A 22,056-nucleotide genomic window follows, 5' to 3' on the forward strand; every position below is an offset into this window, starting at 1 on the left:
TATGACCAGGTTTGTCCGGGTGATCTATGTTATTAGCGTAAAAATAATTAAATTAATCGATAGGGTGACTTTAAAATGTTTTTCCAATGAAACTAGTTGAGCTAGAGTTTCCAAACCTAAAGAGTGATGTGCGCTCGAGTTTCCTCTATGAGGAACTTTTTTGAAGAGTTTTTAAAATATTTTTGACTAGCTTTTGAAACATGGCCAGGTTTGTCCGTGGCAAGGAAAAAACAAAAGATTTTAATTTATCTTAAAAATCTGAATTAAAACTTAAGAAAACTTCAAGATTATATTTATTTTATTCTTGAATATTATAGTCAAAATTTGGCTTGAAGGACCAAATAATGTTAAACAATTAACTATTATTATTTTTCTTATTATTTCTGGGCTTCGCTTAATTCTTTTTAGACTAAGGTATTTTGTTACAAAGGTTGAATTTTTTTTTTGATTTCACTATAAATCCTAATAAAGATAAAGTTTTTAAATTAAAATTATAATGTAGTTCAGTTCATTCTTAAAAATTCTCCAAACAAGTCATATAAATAAATTAAAAATTTCAAAAAAAACGGTCTTTTTACAAACACATTTATAAATAATAAAAAAGTAGGAAGATTTAGTTTTCTTAGAATCTGTTTAATAAAAACCTACATCTGTTTAATAAAAACATACACCTATAAGCAGTTTTGAGCAACAAAAGAGTTAAAACAAACATTTTCTACAAAAAAGAGTTTGACGTAAAACGTTTAAACAGAATAACCAGTACAATGCTATTTTTTAAACTTAATACAAAAATAAAAAAAGTTTTAGCTAAATTACGTAAAATAAAAAAACGAACTATTAAACTAAATTATGACTATAACATAAAACTTACATTTACACATATCACAACCACCAAATCCTGCTAATTACACTACTACTACTACTACTACTACTGCCGTTCAATCAATAAAATAACATGTATTTAACCAATCTAATTAGTATTATGTTCTCATATTCCAACAAGTAACATATTAATCAGTATATTCAATTCCCTTGCATATGCCATTGATCATCATTATTATAAAACAATCGTATTTTATATTCATATCACATTTAACACAAAACCGCAAAATCTTCTCTCTCATCGATTTCTCGCAGATCAAAGTGGACCATTAGGTCTCTCTATGTAGGTTCCATCAATATCGGCAAACCTGTGTTATTACATGCAACAAACATAGCCATTATGGCCATGCCATTGACACAGCATGACTATATATGGATTTTCTTATTTCTATTTTCCTGGTCTACGTTAGTATTTGGTCGATGAAATGAATTGGTCATTGTGTTGTACGAGAGGTGCTTTGGTCGCTTTTATGTTTTTAAAGATTTTAAATTAATTATTTCCTTCCGGAGAAAGTCAGCACTTAAAACTGCTGCAAGATGCAAAAATAAATTAAAAATGAGAATTATGCAAAAGCCGTCATGGTGACAATGGGTCACTAGAAACAGGTGTAACACCGACAAAGCTAAATTCTGTAATATAAACATAACAAAACCCATAGAAACATAATGCCGCCCTTAATTTTTTTGTGCTAAAGCACAGCCGTGCAGCCTTTAAAAAATGCCGACACCATTCTATAAATGACGTTGTTATTGGCTGCGAAATTGGCGCAGAATTTCTATTTTTCTTTGGTAATTTAATTCTTTACGCCGGTTTAAGTTGATGAATAGTGTTCACCTGGGTGCGATGCGATTCACGCTCAATACAGCTGCCGACAAATCCATCTTTTGTGCTCCTTTTCGGAAGTTTTCTGCGAATAGACGGTATTGCACCTAGTTTATTCGATTCTCTGAAGGTTTACAATAGAGGGATCTTGTCACCTTCATAAATGTTCCTTTGGTAATATGAGGGCAAGACCTTTATAGTCCAAATTTACTGTAAGGTTCCATGCTGCGCTTTAATTCAAAAAGGCACTCTTACGAAATTAACTTTAGGCAACACTGTGAAGAAAATAATTTTTAACTGTTAAATAATTTCAAATTAAGCCTAAGTAATATATAATCCCCAATTTATATTTTTCTTAAAAAAATATAGCTAATAAATATATAAAAATGTATACCGAGGTCATTTATGTTATGCATTTTAACGTGCTTCAACAAGGTAATACTAACAAAAATTAATCCCTGATTTGACAAACCTAAGCCACCGGTCTCGTTTAATCTTATTAATTTTTCCGTCTACATATTCACCTTCAGTACTAACGTCTTACATGTGATCAAATAAATTAATCTAATTAATGTTTACGTAAGCTTCTATATTTTTTATGAAATTAAACCTGTAAATGGACCATGGTCTCTTATTCAAATATATAAAATATTGAGCAAAGCAGAGGATGAGATATCTAGATCACAACTGGATGGATCAACATATTCTACAATGGGCGTGAAAAAAATAGCATAAGTTCCATTTCCAACAAATAATAAATCAAATACTAATTTTCCAGATATTAAAGTACATGAGTATTTCTGTTACACTAAAACTATGCAGTGTAAATGTGATCGTATCATATCAGCCAGAAATCATGTGAGATATTGATAGGCATTTGCTGTATGAGAGTCATATAGATTATGTTGTTGGAAAGATCCGCTAAACCATTTACAAATTTTACCAACTACGTGAAGTTCTATCTTTAAAATTATTAAAAATCGTATACCAATTACTATACTATTATAATTGATATAATAATATTCATTGGACCAAAAACTCACAACTACTTGCTAATACGACTAAAAAATCTTTCTAAACTAAATTCTAATTATTTAAATTAAATTTCTACCTGGGTAAATGATCAAAGATCATTAAATATTTTTAATTTTTCCAGTGTTATGATGTTAGGGTGAATTAATGGATATTTGTTATAAATTATTATTTTTATTTTTAAGTTAATTTGGTTTATCTTTGGCTTGTATTTTCAGAACTTTCTTTTCTGTCCAATTTTTTTTGTTTTTTTTCATTCCAAATTTTATTGATAGTATAATAATTCTATTTAAATTTGCATCTTGTACTTTATCTTTTATCTATAAAGATTATAATATTTAAGTAGAATTTAGACAAGCTATGTGTAGCTTAAGGATTTATTGTTGTGTGTTTTTTCTGAAATATGGTACAACATTGTTTATATTAATAAAGAATTTAAATATAATGTCTTTTGTAATTAGTAGGTCATATTAGATCAGGGTAAGTTTAGGTGTACCAGTAAGTAATATATAATTCTCAATTTCTATTTTCTTTTTGAAAATATAACTCCCATTTAAGACTACGTAAAAAAATATAAAAATATATACCGAAGCCATTTATGTTATGCATTTTAATGTGCTTCAACAAGATAATACTAACAAAAATTAATCTTAAATAAACCCTGATTTGACAAACCTAAGCCACCGGTGTCGTTTAATCTTATTAATTTTTCCATCTACATATTTACCTTCAGTACTAACGTCTTACATGTCATCAAATAAATTAATCTAATTAAGGTTTACATAGGCCTCTACCTTTTTTGTGAAATTAAACCTGTAAATGCACCGTCGTCTCTTATTAAAATATAACCGCCATCAACCCCACTCTTTTCACCACAATAAAATCTCATTCGTCCTATTTACCCTCGGGATTAAATTATCCTGTTTATATGTCTTTGAACCGAATAAATAAACAATTAAAAGGAACACGACTGATGCCATAAAGCAGGCGTTTAATCGCCGTAAAAAAGAGGCGCAGCTAATATTTAAACAGGCTAAATATCGTAAAATAAATTGGAGTTAGAACCGGGACTGTGTTGCGTCTGTTTATCTTGGGTACCGAGTACTAATTATACAGAAGAAGACTACAGTCGGGTTTTATTTATTTTATGTCTAATATATGGTTCTGGTTTATTTGCTACTGGACTGATATAGTTGTGACATTTCAGGGTTGAGAACCGAGAAGAGAAAAGAGTGATCTATATTACTTTTAATAAATATAAAAGCATAGAGCCTTTTAGATAGGCGTAATTATAAGATGTTTACATGAATAAATGGGGTAATAAATCATCCAAGACAACCCCTTTTTATTAATCGATTTAAAACTACATTCCCTCTATCCAGAATTGTAAATTTCTGCTGCTCCTAGCTTCTCTAGTATTCTTTCATTTTTCATTTTAATAGTTTCATATCTAGCACTACCCTGGATATATAACAGCTTACGGCGTATGTTGGAGAAATACGCTTGACAGGTCTTTATCGATTTTAAACAAGGGCGTCCAATAAAAGCGTTTTGTACAGTTTTTAATAGTAGATAATATTAAAATGCTTTCAAAGTAAAGTTTGTTGCAATATCCGTTTCCTTTATACGAAAAAAAAATTCGTTGCCAAACTCCTTAGTTGTCGTTCCACGTAAACCGGTACAAATAAACTACACAACAAAAAACCATTAATAGATTAAGAGTTGTGGGTAATTTAGCCCGCGAAGCGGAGGTGATAAGTGCATTAGGCATGTTTTCATAGTGTATCCACTTCCGGTGACAGTGAATAATTGAATTTGCTGAAGGAGACGTGACCAGAATGCCACAGGAGCGCTAAACGCCCGCTCCTACCGACTTTACGGCAAAGGTAATGCCCGTGAACGGCTTTTAATGGTTTATAATTTTTCAGGCCATAATTTTTGGTCTGGATAGAACTTTTATATGCCCCGAATAACTAAATAGCTGACCAAATTATGGACCAGGTTATGAGAAAAGATTTTCGGGCGAAATATCTTAAAAGGTTTTAAAATCTCTTTAGTAGTTTGTGCCATTGGGTTGTAAGTAGATCGTAGTTAATCCAGGCGTGGCAAAAAACCATAAACCCTTCCTCTTAGCTGAAATAAGGTCTTGCCTTGGATATTCCATTTAAATTAGTTTTAACTAATTGGTATATGTCAATTCAAATATTTATTGGTAGGAAGCATAATAGAAACGCAAATACAAGTCAAACAAGAACAAAATAGGTTAGATTTAAGATAAGGCAACCATTACAAGTAATTCTTCGTATTCTACGATTCTACGTAAATGTGTGGTGCGGAATTATTGACACAACGTTGCTTGGACGCGTTTATTTCCACAGAGTCTTACAGGAGACGGGTATTTAAAAAAAAATCTACAAAACAATATGTTAATAGAGGTTATTCCATTGCATTCAAGAATGGATATGATTTTTTAGCACGACGAAGTTCCCGGACATTGCAGCCGCCAAGTGACACAATACTTGAATCAAACTTTCCCGGGACCTTGGATCGGCCGCGGTGGTCTCTTCAGTTGATTCTGAAGTTATTTCTAGAGCTGAGAAATATATTGAAGTTGGCGGTTGGAGGCACTGTTATACCCTTCCAAATTACAGAAAGCAGATCGATTCCTAACCAGTGCTCATTTATACAAATGCAGTCAAAAGCATTTTCAGTGAAGACTACCACCAACTCTGAATAACAACGATCGCAGACTCTTGAGTGTGCTGACTTACTGAGTTTTTTTTCAATTTAGTTGTCCCTGGGAATTTGTCTTCTTTTTAAAAGTGTTCTAGGTGCAACTTTTAGCGACGAGCATCTTTCTTTCTGTTGAGCCACTCTCTTATTTTTTGTATTTTCCATTCCTGGGATATATTTTTTTTGTCAATATCAGCTGCAGTGTTGCTAACTATCAATTTTTAGAATGCTGAAAAGTGAACCACAAAATTATCTAGATTTCACTTAAGTTGGTGGAAGGGAAGCTAGGGGAGCTTAGCAGGTTTAAAATTAATCAGAAGCTCACATTGATTCCGTGCATTACAGAACTGAAAAGGAGACCAAAGTAATTGTAAAGCAATTAGCGACCACACCGTAATTTAATGATAATTTCTTCTGGATGACGTAAAAATTCCGTCTCCCCCGCTTCTATTACCGAACCACCTCTGTTCGCAATATATCTAGTTCAAAATAATTAGCTCTGGGAATCTGTTTATGTATTTTAAAACTCCATTTTTATAGAACGACACCGATTGAAATAGAATTCCATAATCCACATATTAGCATTAGGGTTTTACAGAGAAGAGTTTTTTCTTTCATTGAGTATCTAGCAGGATTTTTTTGATAATTCGAACAAAGTGTGTCTTGAATAAACAAACAAATATAAATTGATACAAAACGGATTAATAAAAGCATTTACTGAGAGAAACAATTGTTTACAAGGCAACATATACAGATAGTTGTAGACTCAACATGTCGAAAAACTAAAACGAACATTAACAATATTAAAACTGAACAATACAAATTAGTTCTGAGCAAAAACAATATATGTAATGAATTTAATAGGTATTACTGTACTTTGGGAAAACCTCATGCAGATAGGAAACCATTTTATAATGCACCAATTAAAAAAAAGTCTAGAAGGCAGTACGTGTTTGTTCGAAGTGGACGAAAGTGAAGTTTTTTTTGCTATAACTTCTTTGAAAAATAAAAAATCGCATGATAGGGACAATCTTAAAACTGAGGCTATAAACAAATTAATAATTATACCAATGATTTTTTTAATAAACATATGTTTTAAAAATTTGTGTTTTCGATTGTCGTAACATTGTAAAAATTAAACCTTTATATAAGTCGAAAGAAAAAGACCAAATAATAAATTGCAGATTGGTATTTTTGCTTTCTGTGTTTTTTTTTTAATATTTGAGAAAATATTCAAAGAGAGAATTGTTCAGTTTTTCAATAAATTGGAAGCTGTTTTTGAGAAACAGTATGGATTTAGGAAGGAGGAAAATCAACTCAAGTTGCAATGATTAATTCAACAACGCAAATAACTGACGTTCTAAATTCAAACAAACGCAGTGTATGCATCTTTGTCGACCGTTGTAAGGCCTTTGATAATTGGAGAAATATGCCCTAAAAGGCAAAGTTTTACACCTTTTGAAAAGTTACTTGGCAAATAGAATGCAATTTGTGTAAATTTATGGCGAAGTAAGCAAAACAGAAATAGTACTGTATGGAGTGCCTCTAGGTACGGTGCTAGGCACTTTGATATTTAGCATTTAAATGGAAATCATAAAAATAATAAATTCCGTTGGTGACACTACCATTTTTTACAGTGCAAATATATGTATTAACTTGAAAAGCCTGCATTTACTTCATGAAAATTGACATTCAAAAATTAGAATCATGGCTTCAAATCAATAAACTTACTTTAAAAAAAGCTAAATACCTGCCCTTACTCTGCTTTATATTTAAAAAAAAACACCTCACCTTACTTCGGCTCATTAAAGATTTATAGTCGAGAAAAAAGTCCGGAGTCAGCTTCTATTGATAGACATATCAAATGGAACAAAAATTCTACATAAAATTGACATATGGTAAAAGAAGAACGTATCCCTCAAATACTCCTTTTAAGAATACGGAAATTTTGTAAATATCAAAATACATTCATAAAAACGAAATTAAATTATTAGTGAAAATAAATCATTATGAAACAAGAAATAACTTAAATTATCAAACGGATTTTGTATGTAAAATATCAACGCAACGTTCTTTACTATATTTTAATTCCAGGTTATTCAATTGGTTTCCCATACATTTAAGAAAATATCAAAGTTTCTCTCTATTTAGAAGGAAAGTGTATCAATTTATTTTGGTAAAAAGGTATTTGTGTAATAATTTAATCAACCTCAGCTATGTAAGATAATTTTGATACTTCTAAAAATAATGCATGAATCTTAAATTCTTTGATTTTTTTCTATTTTTTTGTTAATAGGTAAAACGAGTATTGAAACTAATAAATAACTTTCTTTTTAAGTAAACTACCAAGTTCAAATCATGTATATACATTTTAAACGTTGGAATTAATTTTTATTGTAGTTGGAAGAATTGAAGATATTATTGTAGTTTGATATTTCAAATAAACCTATTATTATATATTATAGAAGTAACCCTTTTATGATAATTGATTCGTTCTATCTTTGTTCAGTAGGGAAAAGAGGCAAATATCAAATTTTATTAGATATTTTCCAAATTAATACTAAAATACACCAGCTCAGAGACACTCCTCAAATTAATCTTATGATTCTCTTTGAAATACCAAAATCCTCCATTTTTGGCGAAAAATATACGGGCAAACATAACAACAGAGTTCTTTCAACAAGAGATTTCTTTCGGTTGCTGACTGGTTCTTTTAATGTGGAACCACCTTTAGCATCTGCCTTCTTCTGCCATTAAGGCGATTGCACACTCACTCTTATCGCGCATCGGTCCTATCCGGATCTAGGGGATCTATTGTGATGTCCTTGATAGGAGAATCAGCTGATTCTTTGTTAACTTTTTTTGTTCCAGATATTTCCGTATGTTTTTTCAAGTACTGCACTTTTTGCCTTAAACGGCAGTTGTTTTCCACGAGTTTATCGTTTTAACTCTTCAATTCGCTAACCAGATTCTCTAAAAGTATTATGCTATGTTATGCTCAAGACATATTGCCTTGGTTTCATCGATTATCTGCAGTCATGTTATGCACATGATCTATGGAATACATTACATACTAATGCGCTGGTCTGTTTGATTTTACAGCACTCAAACGTCACTTTTTCACTAGTTTCGCGTCGATTTTTAGCCGGTGCCACTTTGTGGATGATTAATATGTAATAATTTTCAAATTAACAAATTTAAGTTAGTTCATCAACACCGTTTTTTACAAGAAATAAACCCTTTTCTACTCTTGATCAAAAATTTTCAAAAATAGAAAGTTAATAAGGTTATTTGCATTTACTAATTATTTAGTTACTCAACATATCATCCAAAATTAATGGAACAATAAGAGACGATGTAAATTGCTCAATTATAACTGTTAGTATTTTATTTATATTACTAAGAGTCATAAAGTGAACCACTCATTGGTTGAGCAATTTAAAATAATTTAAATCAATAAGCTTGAATCGGACCACCGAAGTAGATCAGAACCCACCGAAAAATTTCTCGGCACATTATTCGCGAACCAACGAGATTTAACGAATCAATCAACCAAAGTTCCAAAGCTGGCACGGAAATGCGCTTCAGATGTTTTGACACGTAACAACGCCATAAGGGGAATCACAATTCGAAACGGTAAAATAGGTGCAGGTAGAAATGCGAAAAGGAGACGGAGTACGGTCGGTCCTTTTTCATCTCGTTAAGGTTTTTGACGGGTTTACGGTGGGTTTATAGACCCTTGTTAACTTTTTAAAATGGTCCGAGACCAAGGATGCACGTTTGTCACGGTCAGAGATTTGAAACAGGTGTAGAATTAGTGCTTTGGCACATGAGAGTAAGTTTTTTTTTGCATAGTGTGATGTAAGGATTTTGGCTTTAAAGTTATGTTAAATTATATAATAACTATTAGAGAAGTATATGAATATATTTTGAAAGTTGCGGACCGGATAAAATTATTAAATAGTATATAAATATGCGGGTTTTTCCGGTACGGGGGCGGAATCGAATTTTTTCACCAAAAATTGATTTTTTTCGAAATCGAACTAACTATACCAGTGGCTTGCTCCTATCACCTACATCACGAAAAGACCGGGTTATAACGGGATTCGAGCAGAATTAAGGGAATGAGAGCACTTTGAAAATTCGGAAAAAGTCAATTTTCCACCTCGTTTTTGAGCCCAAAACTGGGTTCTAAAAATACGATATCTCGGTAATAGAATTTCTGAGCATTACAATAGCTCATTTGTTTAACAAGTTTTTAAATTTAAACGGTATTTTTTGTATTAATTTTAAACTGATTTTGGAATACTTCAGCCTCTGAGCCAGCAACTGATATTAAGTAATATAGAAATTTTCCAAGGATACATGTATTTTAAATAATAGGTACGTTTATTACACATTTTATTTACTATTACAATTTACTTATAAAGTTGATACTGGATCAAATATAATAATCTATATGGAATAACAAGCAATATCAAAATAGAAACTAACATGATATTTCATGAAATTTTAGACACACCTTGGGTAGACCAATCAATCACGTCAAAATATTGAGGATAGTCTAAAAACACTTCAAAATCAAAATATCTTTATCTAATATTTTAATAATGATGCCAAATTTAGCTGATCTATTAGGCAAAAATCTCTATAACCATACTTACGTTTGTTTTAATAAAATTCGGCTTAATAATACATAACTGGATTTAACTTGCAAAACTAATTGAACAGAAGTTTCTCTATTATTGATTTTAAGCAACAACTATGCATGTTATTGTCAGGATAATTTTTAAAATAAAAGTAAAAATACCAATTCTCTAACAATACTTAGTGGTATACCCGATTGTGCTATATCGTTCGGTAACTCTTGTAATAGACCTGAAAATATTAGGAGTTATTTGAAGAACGAAACGTAGAAAATAACGACTATTGGAATATTCTATAATATTATCAATGCTAGTAATTTTATTAGTCATTTTTATATTTCTAATTTGTAAATACTCCTAAAGATTGGTTTTTACTAAAAAGAAATTTTTGTATTAATCTCAATATTTGTTATCTTTTTCAAGACATCATGAAAACTAAAAAGATAATGAGTACCGGCCTTTAATTATTTACTTTTTTTACTCCAAAAGCACAAGAAAATAATAAACCGAAAAATTGTATTTTATATATTTATTAAAATGTATTAAAAAACTACGTCTCAAAATAACGTGCCAATAAGTAAGTGGCGCCAAGCTCATTGGGCTTCAAGCCAAAAGTATTAAAACTTTTATTGCAGAAATATATAACTGCAGAAAATAAACATCAAACAACCACATCGTTTATGATTGCCTTAACATTATCCTAATATTCATAAAATTAAAATTATTTTTATCGTCGAAGATTTTCGCAATTTTATCATCATCGGGTCGAGTTTATCACAAATTGTTTTTGGGATTTATAACGAATTGTCAGCAGTCATCAATTAGGTTTTAAATTCAATCTTTCAGTAGCTAATCCTTCTTAAACGTTTCTCAGATGATCTAGTTGATAATGCCACTTATATTCAATACAACAATTTATTGATAAGCAATGTTTTTAAAATTTTTTGAAGTAGAAGGCTCATGTTATGAAGTTAAGTGGTGCGCAGTTAGATTATCTTAATAAGTAGAAATTTGGATTAAATGTTGGATGCCTTTGACGCGTTTTGAATCAAGCTGTTTTTAATAAAGATTAGTGATTGTTTGGCGTCTAACGTGGGACTACTAATTTGTCTAAATGCATCTAATTATAAATTACTTTTACAGTTACAATTTTTTGTCAAAAGATAAGATGGGCATTAAAAATACATAAAGCTTAAGGTAAGCTTCTTGATCTCCTTACTTAAAGAATATTTAAAGCCTAAGAAAGAATCAGCAACAATAAAAAATCTCACCTCAATTGGTATCAAAAATAAAACAGACCTCTCACTAAATCCTGCTAGAAATTGGCACATGAAACACTCCACTGCCTAAATCTATAATTCATTCATTCCTCAGTCGATAAATTCACTGTTGTAAATATTTACGACCTAAAACACAAACTTACACGCAGCCGGGCTACTGTAATGAGTGAATTATTCCCGAAAAAAATGTTTATACTACGTAGACGATATGCTTATATTATACGGTATATACAGCGACGACGATCTAACCGGCTCGAAGGACCGCATGTACACTGCGCTTCAACTAAATTCAGACTGAAAGCGCTCGATCGTGCGAGGGCTCGGCACGATCAACATCAACATCGGATAGAGTCGGAGTCGACGCACGTTCGAGTGTGCTTTTGGAAGCTTTCGAACCAGTGGCGCACGAGGGTGGGTTTGGGAAACACCTCGAGAGGTGCCCGATGAAAATTAATTTGTTGGGCGCCAAAATTGGTGGGAGGTTTTTAGGTAGCCAGCGCCTTGATTTAGTTATAATTGGACGGGCCCAGTGATTGATTTATCCTCTATAAATTGAGATATTTGTGACGAATAATTTGGTGATTTTCGTTTAGTTTTGCCTGATACGAGCTAGAAATGTGAACAGGATATATAACAGTAAAATATTTTAAATAATTGTGGATCTTTCAGGACAGACAACATAGAATTCGCCTGATTGCCTTGATTTATTATTTGCGGGTAAAACAAGTTTTTTGAATTTTGCACCAATTTTTGTTGGTCCGTTCAACAGGATGTCCAAAACGTACTCATTTTTTCGACTTTTTTCAGTTTCTTGGTAATAACTCCTAAACGATGCATTTCTGTAAAAATTTTACTCTTTCATAAATCAAAGTATATAAAACTCTGCGTTGAATAAGTACCATATACTTCAAATTTCGCCAAATTATTAGAAAAATATGACAGGACAAAGAACCACGATTTTAAAGAAAATTACTTATTTTTACAATATAAAATGTAATATATGAAATATTTGGAATTTATATTACCGTATCGTGTAGCAGATCGTATTTGTGAATTCTGATGAACTGAAAATGAATTATTCGTTTTAAATATAAAAAAGCTTATTCTGATTTAAATGTGTTTAAAACGTTAAAATTATAGTACAAAACGATTAGTGCAGACAGCTTTGCTTAAAAAAGATACATTTTAATAGTCTCGCTTAGATTAACCCTTTTCGAGGTATTTACATTTTGAAGTTTTCAATGCATTAAAAAAAATTACATGATTGCTGGTGGCGCCCTCAGTGACACATGTGATAATTTTAAAGAAAGGTTAATTTTTAGTCTTAGAACATTGAAAGGCTAGAAGTAGCATGCCGTGGAACTATGGGCAGGTTTGTTTGCTTGCAACATCTCTGATACAATGATGCCAAATGCTTATAGAGAAATGGCAAAAATCACTTTATAATATCATAAAAGTTTTCAGTTTTTTCCGAAAACTTAAAACAATACTACTGCTCCCCTTTAATAAAATATCAAGCATTTTTTAAAAATAAATTTGATAAGATACTCTATATCGAAGTCAATATACGTTAAATAAATGAAAATAAAGTACGAAGCAACGAGAAAACGTTAATGGCATCGCAACGCCGCTCGAACGCATTGTTGACGCCACTGATACAAGCACTCTCTACCAGTGACGTCGTCAACAAATATTTACCTGATAAATTTTTATTAATTATTATAGAGTTTAAATATAAGTAATATTACCATTGATGAGCTATTTATGTGTTTTTTTAACGGACTTCGTTAGAGGAAGGTCCTAATAAAAGGCAGTATTTTTGTCAAAGCATTTTTATGGAAATAAAATATTTTATTAATATAATATTATAGATTTCTTAATAAATCATGTTTTAAGACACAAATTTTTAACATTTTGCAAAATTTTATTATATTATACAAAACTCACATAATATATACTTCTATGGTGCTGACTTTTTCAAAGGGACAGTATTGCTTCAGCGGAAAGAGTTAAAACTACAAGGAGGTTCAAATTGTGAAGGAGTTGCAGGTTTTTTATAGGTTATAAGATTTTTATTATGAGTATTTAGCCTGTACAATGGTTTTGAGACATTTAACAGTGACCTATATAATACCTAATACCAATTATTATATCAGATTAATTTATACTAAAAAACAAAGCTTACCTAAGAATAAAGACTATGTACAATAGATTAGATTAGATAGTTTATTAGTAGTAATATACAAACAAGTACTTTTACAAGTCAAATAAAATATGTAATATATGTAATATTTCTTAAGTATTTTAATAATAACTTGAGACATCTAATTCAATTTCTTTGGCGCAAATTTGTTTGTTGCAATCTTAGAATTTTAATTTTTTGTTCTTTTTTTTTCCATAATTTGGTGACAAGTGATTTAGCTTTTAAAAAGTCCTCAGGATATCATTTTCATTTTACCCTAGAGTAATATACATAAAAATATAGTATTACCAATATTAAAAAGAAAAAATTAAAAAAATGTATTATGATAATCCAATTGATCAATAAAATGTATGTTATTATAAAGAATCTTTGAAATATCATACATTTGATTAATTGCATTTAATTACAAATATAACACAATAAAATACTATATCACTTTTAAATAAGGTATATAGAATAAGATGATACATGGCATAAAAGTCTTATTTGTACTTAGAGAAAGAATTGAACAATAATTTTTAAATTTGCTATAATGATGTCTATTTTGAGTGTATTTTTACCTTTTCCCTGGCAGAGTCAGGGAATGTGTAGCAGTTAAACAAAAACGGATTGGATGGAAAATAGTAATTGTTGACCTAGACCCCACAGTAACTATTAATCTCAGACGCAGTTATTGTTGATGATGAATGATCAGATCTGTAATTATACAAAATTTGGTGTATCAAGAATATTAATTTATTTTAATTATCCATACTTGTCTATATTAGCTTCACTGTTTGTACTATATACCATTTTGAAAGCTAAAGAAGTTTTTGCACTCTTCAGGAAAACTACCCTTGCAGCTTTGAAGGGTAAATCATTTGGTAAATTAATGTAATGTTAATGTAAAAAAAATAGTTTTACACACATACCTAATTTAATAAGTATTAGGTATAAATAAAGCTTATATGAGTAACACTAATACTTTTTGTGACGATTTTTTTATACTAGAAAAATATATTTAAAAAAAAATTACCTTTAAGGTAGAGCTGATTTTTTTAATAAAGTCCGGCTACTGATAATATTATCTTCCTTATATAATAAATCACTTCTAAGGATGTGATCTGAACAAATATATTCTTTTTAATTGTGTTGATTTCGATTAATGAAATCCATTGTTCCCTTTGGGCATATATTAGGCAATTTATAATAAGTATTTGATATTTAATCAAAAAGCAAAAAAAATTACAGTAATAAATTAATATGTGGTGCCAATTACTATATATATATTATTATAAGTTGCAATATGGTAAAACAAAAAAAAATTATCGACCAAATTTTAGGGAAAGACAAAATTAACTATACATACCTAGATATCAATATCTAAATAAATTTCAAAATTCTTTAAAGGCAATAAAAAATTAGTAATTTCATCTATCTACCTAATGTCTATATTAAAAAACATAACTATATATAGATAGGTATATGGGTATTATGCCATCTTTCTGCCAAAACAACAAAAAAGACATAAAATCCTGCAATAAAACCAGGGATAAAATTCTAGTTTTATATTTTTTATAGCCTATTGATAGATGCATATGTTCAAAAATATATTTAGATTTAAAAATATAAATATTTTGGTATTTTACACACACTTTCACATTCAAGTTTTTATTAGGTTTATATCTATAAGATCCCCTATTCTACGTTTATGATGATGGTTACCCCATGATGTGATGTTATGAAAGTATCGGTACTTACTTGTGAAAAGATCGGCTTGAATCACCTTTTTATCATGATGCGGCACAAACGACACAAGTTTTTGCCATCCTAGCAATTTAAAAAAACACTAAAATGTGGCCTTTTTCCTTTTGAAACCAAAAAATTAAAGAAAATACACGAATCCCGAACATAAACAAAAAGCCGTTTGACAGATGACACTATGCGTATGGCTCAGGCGCTTAAGTTCCGGTGTTGTCGCTTCAAATTTTTTAGAAACGGTTTTAGGGATAAGAATGTTAATAATTTTGTTATTTTTTTGCTTAAGGATATTATATTTATTCTTAAAATAGGTTAATTGTAGTATTTATATTTTTTAATTTAAATTTTCCTATAAAATACAACACAAGTAAGTTAAATTAACGTTATAATAGTTGTTAAAATATAGCAAAAAATTTCCTCCGTTGGAAATTCGCGTCGACTTGACAACAGAGAATCAGCAAATATGTTTGTAAACAACACACCCCTCTTGCCCCTGTGCACATGTTGGACTCAAACAAAGTTGTTGTTTACTAATTCTAGCCTTTCAATGTTCTAAGCTTTTAGTTAATTTGCCATATAAAAAAACCTGCTGTCTAAATTTTGTTAAAGCATAAATGCTAAATTTATGGCCAAAATTCATAGCTAAAATTACATTGAGTAGATCACCCTGAATCTTGGCTGTCTTTGAATTTAGAACTAGGAAAATTTTAATGTATTTTGATTTATAAAAGATTAAAATATTCACAGAAATAGATGGTTTAGGAGTTATTAACAAAAAACTGAAAAAAGTCAGAAAATTAAAAAGTTTTTGGGACATCCCGTATGTAGCATAAGCGGAACATTGGTGCAAACTTCAAGAAGCTTTTTTTACATGCAAATAAAGAGATAAAAAGCATCTCCGGCTTTTCGAAAATTATTTAGCCTACACCCTCTTTTATGATCTATGTTGCCTGGCCTATTACTTATGTAGATAAATTTAATTATGTGAAATGTTAAAAAAAATAATATAGGAGGTGTACAGACAGTGAAATGGAAAAATAATATGAGGTACCTACGGTCTATAATAATAAAACAATATGTATATAAAAAACCAACATTTCTAACTATTCACACAACGTAATAGTGATCTCTGCTTACATGTATTATAGAAAAAGCAGTAAATGACTTATTTTTAAAATAAAAAAAAGTTTCGATTAACAGTCAGCCTTCTACATAATAAAATGTTTTAAGAGTATACGTTAAAATAAAAAATTTAATTCAAAACAGTAAAAATTTGCGCTAAAACCCAAAAATATACTTAGATTAAATTAACCTTACAACCTATTTTAATTGATTTTTATGCGTAAAAAGTAACTTAATAAATCTATATAGTATTTGTTTATGTTTTATTATAAATAATATTAAGTTTTCATATATAAGTAATTCAATATTGTCTAATAAACAAGACAGTGCCTTTTTAAAAAAATATTTAAACATAATATATTGTAAATTAAATCATCTTATTAATAAATCTTTCGTTTAGTATACAAAAACCATATTTTGTTACAATCAGAACTCGATTTACATACACTTAATAAAAATATAATATCTTAAGAAAGATTATGAGTCCTAATATAGTTGTAAAGGCATTAAAAAGCCATTAATATTTTGATTGTTGGTATAATTATTCAATTTTTACTTATCAACAGTAATTCAGCCCTTCCAAATCATTTATTTGATAAGTTATTCCTTAAGATAGTTTATCTATCGAAATATTATGCTTCTCACATAAAATAATTTACATAATATTAACGATATTCTAATAAAGTTAAATAGTTTAAATTTGGACTCAGCGTCGAATGGGCGTACGCCAATGAAAGTCAGGTAATAAGACCCTCGATCTTATTTTGACTTTTGTCACTTCTGGGTACCATAAGATTTATGGTCTCAATAGGCATTTTTATGGCATGCAGATTGATTTCAAGGTTGACTGACTGTTGCAGTCAAGAACTTTTACAACTAATAAATAATTTCTGCTCTGATTTTTTCGTTAAGACGACTCCTGTATAAAATATTTTTTAAGTTTGTCTAAAATAAAAATAAAAACTTTATAAGTCAACTTGTAATCAAATATCTTAAACATTTTTAAATGGATTACGAGGAAACAGATTAATGTTGATAAATATTACTAAGTACATGTCATAAGTTCAACAAGAGTTAAGATTTACATAAAAATGTTTGGTAACAATGTCTGGTACTGCGAAAACTTTATTGATATACTGAGAATTGTAGTCACCAGTGAAATTATTTAGTTAACCACTTTTATTTATTTATAAATATCAAAGCCGTTACTACGCATAACTTAAGTAGCAGTGATACACCTAAGATAAGTCGTTATTGAGTTTATTGGCTCAATTAATCCTAACTGTAAAAATGAACCCATAACAACTTAATTTCCTTTGTTTTCCTTTATTTCCCGGCAGTCCCGTGACGACAATTGCCATTTCTATTAAATTTCCTATGGTGCGGACGATGTCTTCTCTGCTTTCCGATGTGGGTTAATTCCCATAATAGCCATAAAAGTTGTGTGTGGTTTTCTGGTATTAGGTACGGGCTTAATTTAATAGGAAAAAAACTAGCAAAGTTGTTTTCTGGTGTTGTAACGAGATTTGTAAACGAGTAGGTAGAGAATTTTATTTCTATTTAAAGTTCAAAGTACCTTAGTGAGACTAATTGTTAGAATTATTTTAAGATATATGTAAGTTTTAAAGGAATTGATAAGAGAAAATATATAGTTATAAATTTTCGTCTTGTGGAAAAGAACCTCGATTTCTGCATATAAATTATATAGTGATGCCACAAAACTTGTTTTTTAAAAAAACTTTATACAAATATATAGAAAACGACTAATCTAGTACAGAGTTAATTCAGAACTGATTATTTAAAACAATTAATATAAAATGGTTAAATCGGGTAAAATGCTGAAACGTTAAACATAAAATAATGATGTGGTAATATAATATGATTACTATTTAGATTTATAAGGAATATGATATATAACTCCTCCCCTCTTAGAATGAAGCATCCTCTGGAAGGTTTACGCTCGGGCATCTTGGTTGGAGAGGAACATTCTGAAAGGAAGGATCTTCGTCATTGTCTTTGGACCAGTTTCTGTACACCTTTCTTTTGTTTATGAGAAAAAGCAATACTGCCACTAATAGGCCTATATACAGGGTGATTATCCATAGGCTTGGGATGTAATATTTGCTTGAATATGAGGTTTCTTCCACTGGGATTTTTGGATTAAGCATTGGCGTATCCAGGTGCAAGTTTTCTAGTTGAATGTGAAACTTCGGGAGATTTTCTGTTTAAATTCCAAGTTCGGGGTGTCGAGGACTAGAGGGCTACCGTAGCTTTTTTCTTGAAAAATTAGCATTTATTTTTTGTAGAAAATTTTGCAAAATCCCTACTTGAATAGAAAGACTCCCTTAAGATTCTTTACGGTCGTTTGAGTTTTGCATTGTACTTCGAGGTTTTCAAGTTCGAGGAAAACTGCCAAAAATTGGTTCAATTCTGGAATCGTTTCTATATGATTCTCTGGGATCTGAAGTTTGTGAAAACGACATGATTTTGTTGCTTGTTTATCTAAAATATTGATTTCACAAGGTACATTAGACGTGGATTGCAACGTTTTTATCCTACCGCCTGCACCAATTATATAGTGATGCCACGAAACTCGTTTTTTAAAAAAACTTTATTCAAATAGAAAACCACTAATCTAGTACAGAGTTAATTCAGAACTGATTATTTAAAACAATTAATATAAAATGGTTAAATCGGGTAAAATGCTGAAACGTTAAATATAAAATAATGATGTGGTAATATAATATGATTACTATTTAGATTTATAAGGAATATGATATATAACTTATATGTAATTTTAGATTCCTATGATATATCATATAGTTCCCGTAGCAAGACATTATTGGGCTTATTAGGTTTTCATTTTTCAGAATTCTTTTCGATGAAATAATATGATAAAAATATTGCAACTTTGTTCTTGATATATCTTTAAATCTTTTTCTAACATTACAAGGAATATGTGGAAGTTTATCTATCTCTCTATGATGGCCAAAGCAAATTTATATACGTTAAAGCTATTTAGGTTATAAGACAGTAGATAGAACATCTTGTTTAAATGAAAAAAATACTTAATCTTATTTAGAATTCAAAAACTAATATTTATACACTCTACGAATAATGTTTAGTAGAGTTAAAAAAAATATATAAAAAATGTCAAGAAATCAAATGATTTAGTTAGTTACCAGCACTAGACTGTCTTAGTTAGAAATAATATGTATAAATAAATGAGAAAAAATCCTAAACAAGAACCTGATTTATGCTCGTATCAAAAATATAAAATATTTTTAAGCTTGTTAAAATAAAAATTACACATCTTGGAATCATCCAACAAATTATAATATAATCACCAAATTTCGAAGAAACTCTCTAAATCAGTCTGACACTTTGGCTGAATTTTACAACTATCATAAAACTTCTGCTAATAGAAAATATATATATACCTTTCTTACAGAATAAAATTTTATTATGGGCATTATGTGTTTTATTACACATAAAATTTTAAGATATAGCTGTAAGATTTCCATAATCCAATTATTTTAAGGTTATTTAAATCTTATATATATATTTTTAAACAAAAAAGGTTTTTGAATACACATGTATCATATAATGTGTACCAACAAAGCAGAAAATGTTATTTTTATATTTCGACAGCAACAGGAGATGAAGTATAAGTGTGAGAAGGGACCGGATTATATTTTGTCCATATTTTCTTTTCTCGGATTAAATTCGACACAATATTTCAACAATGGAATCTACTATGTGCCATTTTCGATACAAAAAGAATTTATTCTTTTTAGAAGGGAAGATCCAATTATTCTTATATGGCAGAGGGAGGGCTAAAGTGTTTCAAGTTACTGTGAACAGAGACAATATATTTCCTGTATCTTTTATAAAATCTTAAATTTACCATCCACTATATATAAAAAATATCTTAATAGACAAGAATTTAAAAAAATAATCATTATCACCATCATACACTGACATATACATATTTTGACTCAAGAATTATTAAAAAGGATTGTGTAACGAATAAAAAACAATCCAACAGTCTCAAGATCAGATACGAGGGAAGTGTTACTATATGAAAAATGACTGGAGACTTTGTTGGGACAACCGTGTGGTACGTGGGATTATTTCTGAACTGTCACTGTGTAAACTGACAGCGGCTTGGCGCTTTATCTTGAGATCTCTTTATATTACTTTTTGGGTACCTGGGCAGGGGCTATACCACAGAACCAGTTTCTTTCGGTCTAACTATTAAGTATTTACGTATATATTATTAAACTTTTGTAAGGATTTTAGCAAATTAATAAAAAAAATAATAAAATTAGAGATGAGTATATGTACTTCTTGTTATTACCAGGGTCCAAAGTAATTAAAAAACATTTTGTTTTTTTTTTATTTTAAAGCCTTTTATTATTTTATGCAATTCAAAAATAATAGCTATAAATAAAATCGAAAGTATCAATAGTGAGTGGGACATGCGAAAAACTATGAAAAATATATTTTATAGGCAGCTGTGATTTTAGGACATATGAAAGGTAACAGTGTCACACTAAGATTTCTTTATAGTTACACTTATTTACTTATATCAATTTTAATTATGTTTATTTTAAAACCGATTGTTTAAACCGAAGTTTGAATTAAGATTTATATAACTAAATAAAAAAAATATAGTAAAAATGTTTTATAGGGTAATATATACAATGTTTTCTATACATGTTGGATAAATAAGCGAGGTATTTCAGGAGCTGTATCTGGCAATAAAAAAAAAATTTTTATTATTATAAAAGTGGCCATGAGAAAATTTTGGAAATTATATTTTCAAGATCCGTACTTCACCGCTAGAGTAACTATAAATGTCTTTTATTTTGAAAACTCATCAATTAACCTATACTTTTGATAATACTTTTAGAATGCCTAAAAAATTCTCTATCATTTTGGTCTAAGACTGATTGGCTTTCGAAAGATAGTAGGGATGAGAGAAGCTAGTCAAAGTTAAATCATTAAAATCAGTGTAAATTCTAAAAAACTTATTTCATTTTAGTAACTCAAAATTTGTTTGCAAGATCAATGTAGCTGTTTTAAATGTCCAACCTCATTACTACTCTAGAGGTATGTAAAAAACTACATTGGTTATAATGTAATTGTAATATTTACTTCTATTTGTAATGTTCTGCCGCCCGAAATATACTGTTTATATACCAAAAAGTTTTATTTTATACAGCGTTTACATCTTGATCTAATTTTGTATATAAATAAAAAAAAATACAGAAAAATATGACAAATTTCGGCGCGAACTTCCATTTATTAAAATTAAAAGTTGTAGTAAATGTAATGCAGTATTTTTGTGCTGAATGTTTCCTCCTTTTTTAGAGTTTCCTTGACCAACGAATGAATATCGGCTTTATTTTGTTATGCTTACAAATGAATAAATCAATATATACTTGGAATTTAAGTAAAAGTATGTTTTCTCAATATTCAAGTCCTCAAAGACTAGTTTAAGACCTTAAAGTTACTTATGCTATTTTTTATATATATTAAATATTTATTATATATCCTGGAATATTAAAAATTGTATTTGTATATTCTATA

At 29.5% G+C, this 22,056-nt stretch overlaps 1 protein-coding gene across 4 annotated transcripts in view; it reads right to left on the reverse strand.

The window, feature by feature from the left end:
• The window catches only part of LOC126739916 (frizzled-2), a 198,236-nt gene that overhangs the window by 49,703 nt on the left and 126,477 nt on the right, over positions 1 to 22,056 (reverse strand). Inside the window, exon 1 of one of the 4 annotated variants that reach the window (XM_050445745.1) lies at positions 11,416 to 11,700. The exons of 2 other annotated variants lie outside the window; for them this stretch is intronic. The gene's annotated coding sequence lies outside the window, so the exon portion shown is untranslated. Of the gene's footprint in view, positions 1 to 11,387; positions 11,701 to 22,056 lie in introns of those variants that run through there. One more of the 4 variants, XM_050445742.1, reaches the window with a different exon arrangement.

Source organism: Anthonomus grandis, chromosome 8, assembly GCF_022605725.1.
Source record: "Anthonomus grandis grandis chromosome 8, icAntGran1.3, whole genome shotgun sequence".
Classification (NCBI taxonomy): Eukaryota; Metazoa; Arthropoda; class Insecta; order Coleoptera; family Curculionidae; genus Anthonomus; species Anthonomus grandis.